This window comes from Palaemon carinicauda, chromosome 33 (genome assembly GCF_036898095.1).
Source record: "Palaemon carinicauda isolate YSFRI2023 chromosome 33, ASM3689809v2, whole genome shotgun sequence".
Classification (NCBI taxonomy): Eukaryota; Metazoa; Arthropoda; class Malacostraca; order Decapoda; family Palaemonidae; genus Palaemon; species Palaemon carinicauda.
The window spans coordinates 32,162,408-32,167,407 of NC_090757.1; positions in this window are offsets into that span (position 1 = coordinate 32,162,408).

The window sequence follows — 5,000 nt, forward strand, 5'->3', positions numbered from 1 at the left end:
TAAAGGGACTTATGCCAACACGACCTTTAACTCCTAGAAAAATACAAGCTTTCGGTTCAATTAAAACGAAAGGAAACAGGATAAAAACGAAATATTAAGTTTTCATAGTAGGAATCGATGCTTGAAATTTTCTCCCATGTTCCAGTCTCGCCTAATAGCGTCAGGAGTATCCAGGAAGTGTGGGAAAATTAGTCTTTCCTGTTCTCAGAGGTATTGGAAACATAACCGACGTGTTCACGTCTCGGGGAACTTTTCGAAGATTCCATTAAGATAACGCCTCGTTTGCCCTTAGAATGATGGATACAACAATAATAATTCATCTTAACATACAAGAAGCAAAATACAAAAATGAAAATACAAAGGTACAAAGGCCTCTGTAAGAAGCAAAAGCACAAATATGCTTAAAGAGCAAAATTGTTTAAAGCTAAGGGGACCGTCCACCATGTCCACCATTTCTTTTTCTAATTATCCAAATTACACCATTTCTATATATTTTGTAGACATATATAGTACCTTCATTATATAAAAATTCCAAGTCATTTGATCAAAAACTTGTGGGATTTTTATTCTTCTTTTCAATGATATCTTTCTCTCAAATATCGAACAACAAATAAGTGAGAAAAAATGTACCTAAGTGTGAATAAGCATGTTTTTGAGTTATGAGCTCCCAAAGATTTGCAACAAATTTTCGCTTCTTTTCTTAAAGAAATCAAGATAATACTGTAATATTATGATAATTTTTATTGTTTATTCCTACATAAAGGCACCCTTAAGACTACTTTCATCCTAAACACAACTACGGTCGTGCAAGCATAAAAGAGAGGAAGAGGTCCCTGAAGATTAGTTTTTACCTCCTGAAGGATGGGGAGGTAAACTGATTGATGAGTACCTCCCGGTTTTTCCCCTTTCTATCATCGCCGCTAGATGGCACAACAGTCAACCCACATACAGTTACCTAATTCGTTGCTTGGGCTCACAGAAGCAGAGGGTCGTCCCTTCCTCGCCCGGGAATCGAACCTGGCATTTCTTGCTGGTGAAGCCAGTGCGCTAATCAATCCATCGTAAAGACCCACAACAAACCTTATTGTCTTCGCCAAAATTAGATTTTGTGAAGTTTATGTATTCAATAGTACTACAAAATTCTTCTCCGTTACCTGCAAGATTTTCAACAAGAAAACCCACTCCATTTTCTTTGTTTCTTTCATGTCCTCTGAAACAACATATATGGCACTCTTTTACTTCATATAAGATTCTTCAGTTCTAATTTCATTAAATCCTTTTATATCCCAATTTATTTCCTTCAGCTCTTCTAATGACAAAGCAAGATCTTCCCTAGACAGGGTCCTGAGGTTACATGTTACAAGGTTCAGTTTCCAAACTCCATTTTCTTTGATTCTTTCATGTCCTCTAAAACAATATATATGGCCCTCTTATTTTATATATGATTCTCCAGTTCTTCTAATTTCACTAAATCCTTCTATATCTCAATTTATTTCCTCCAGCTCTTCAAATTACAAAGCGAGATCTTCCCTAGACAGGGTCCTGAGGTTACATGTTACAAGGTTGTTTCCAAACCCCATTTCACCACGTAAAGGTATCCCCCACTCAGAAAGTTAATATATATATATATATATATATATATATATATATATATATATATATATATATATATATATATATATATATATATATATATATATATATATATATATACACATATATATCTATACACACAGTATATATATATATATATATATATATATATATATATATATATATATATATATATATATATATATATATATATATATATATATATATATAGGTGAAGATATAATATTTGGTGTGCAGCAGGGTCCAAAAAACATCAGTTAAAAGGCCATAATTTATTTAGAGACGTTTCGAACATTGCAATGTTCATTATCAATCTGTAAAAGATAATATAAAATTCTTAAAATTTGTACAATAATTTAAAACAAAATAGTAAAAGAGTATTAAAACATTATTGATTTTATAACGGAAAATCGTAAAAAAACTAAAACAGTAAAACAAAAGAGAACCAGTGCTCACCAGACCATCCATAGGAAAAGGTGAAGAACGAATGAGTAAAAATTGTTACCCACCTACGACTTCAGTTATGCTAAGGAAAGAGGAGAGGCAGAGATATTAGAGTTTAAAGAAGGAACAAGACGTTTGATATATAATGACTCAAGGGTAGTTAGAAATTCGCTTTGTTTTGTCCCACCAATAATTTTAAAGTGTTTTTTGTTTACTTGTATTTTGCACATGGCGGCATGATTCCTTATATTCGAAAATTCTGGGTTACCAAGTCTCTGGTGGGACAAAACAAAGCGAATTTCTAACTACCCTTGAGTCATTATATATCAAACGGCTTGTTCCTTCTTTAAACTCTAATATCTCTGCCTCTCCTCTTTCCTTAGCATAACTGAAGTCGTAGGTGGGTAACAATTTTTACTCATTCGTTCTTCACCTTTTCCTATGGATGGTCTGGTGAGCACTGGTTCTCTTTTGTTTTACTGTTTTAGTTTTTTTACGATTTTCCGTTATAAAATCAATAATGTTTTAATACTCTTTTACTATTTTGTTTTAAATTATTGTACAAATTTTAAGAATTTTATATTATCTTTTACAGATTGATAATGAACATTGCAATGTTCGAAACGTCTCTAAATAAATTATGGCCTTTTAACTGATGTTTTTTGGACCCTGCTGCACACCAAATATATATATATATATATATATATATATATATATATATATATATATATATATATATATGTATATATGTATATATGTATATATGTATATATATATATATATATATATATATATATATATATATATATATATATATATATATATATATATATATATATATACATACCAATACTTACATAAAAACCCCATTTATAAAAATAATAAAGCATATGCATTTACAATTATAACTATGTATAATAGTACAGATAAAAAGATCAAAATCACACATTACGAATATGATAAAAGGCATATAATTCCTACGACAGAAACCAAGCGCCACTATGGTCAGGCTTCCTCACAAAAAAATAAAATTTATGAAGCTTGCAAATTTATTTGCGCATAAATTAATGTTCCATGAGTGAATTGGCATTAAAACTTTACTGTATAAACCTTTTTAATGTTATTGGAATGATAAAATTATCTTTCCCATGACCCATCAATCATATAATTTTGATCGCTAACATGAACAAATATAGCTTTACTATCTTGAAGGTATCTTGCACTTTCCTTATGCCTGATTGGTAACGTCTCTGGCTGGTGTTTGCCAGTCGGGGGTTCGAGTCCCGCTCAGACTCGTTAGTGCCGGTAGTGTTTGCAACCTTACCATCCTTGTGGAGTTAAGAATATGGGTTTGGGGGAGCCTATAGGTCTATCTGCTAAGTCATCAGCAACCACTGCCTGGCCCTCCCTGGTCCTAGCTTGGGTGGAGAGGAGGCTTGGGCACTGATCATATAATATATGGTCAGTCTCTAGGGCAATGTCCTGATTGCTAGGGCAATGTCACTGTCCCATGTCTCTGCCATTCATGACCGACCTTTAAACCTGTTTAATCTATATAAAATATTTCACATTACTTTCAGGGTATATAGTATAAGGTCCAATGGTATTGCCAGGAGAATTCCTTGGGATATGCATTTATATACAATAAGACATTTAGTATTAAGCTTAAGCCTTGCTAGTCAAGAATAATGGATTACTATGTGCAGGTTAATGGTTTTGTCAAACATACATCACAGTAGCTAAAACAAGTGCCTCTTCTCGAGATAAAACTCTAAACACTAATTTCTTTCTAACTTTCCTGATTCCTATATAAGTTCCTGCCTCCCAAAATGGTTTCTTACACCGAAATCTTGCAGAAAAAAGCCGTTCAGTAGTTAAATTGATTATTTATTTCCCAATTGTAAAGAACAGCATGCCTTTGAATTGCATTTTCAAATAATTTGGAAAAAAATGAGGAATAAAAATACCACCCCCCACAAAAAATTAAAAAATAATAATCAATGAAAGCACCACTCCTAAAAAAAAAGTGGTTGGGTTAAGAAAGTAATATATCCCAACCTTAGATTTATAAAACGGAAATATAGAAATATTAATTATGTAAAGAGAACCAAGTGTCCATATTTGTGTACCTAAACCCTATAAAATAACTGTAACTTTCCCTTTACTGTATTCAGCAAATCCTGTTTTATGATTTAAGCAGGAAAACAATAGCATTTAGAAAAAATAAGAAAGAACTTATAACTGGTTAAATTTAGGATTTAAGAGGGAAAAAATGGAAAACAATAGCATTTAGAAAAAATAAGGAAGACCTTGTACCTGGTTAAATGTGTATATAACACTAGATTGCACAACAGGAAAAAGAGCGAAGTAAACCAAAGCATAGCAGCTTTTGGTGACAAGAGTTGCTCGTGATGGGTATGGTTCATAAAGATAGTCATTTACTGTCAAATAATCACTTGCTATCAGTGTACAGGTTTTTTTATCACTCACATGCAACAAAATATGTCTACTTCGTTTAATTTTCGCAATTTTCTTCAATTATTGCAAGACTGGGGACACCTTTGCTCCTTAATGGTATATTACAATGAACCCCTAAATCCATCCTCTCTCTCTCTCTCTCTCTCTCTCTCTCTCTCTCTCTCTCTCTCTCTCTCTCTCTCTCCGTGGTGTACTGACTGTTTTCGGCAAGACTGTGGACACCTTTGCTCCTTAATGGTATATTACAATGAACCCCCAAATCCATCCTCTCTCTCTCTCTCTCTCTCTCTCTCTCTCTCTCTCTCTCTCTCTCTCTCTCTCTCTCTCTCTCTCTCTCTCCCCCGTGGTGTACTGACTACACACTTACTTTACGAGTCTGAATTAGATTATAAGAACAGGAGTATGATATAAAGAAAATAGTTTTTTTTTTTTTTTGAAGTGCGCTTATTCGACTACTTTATGTA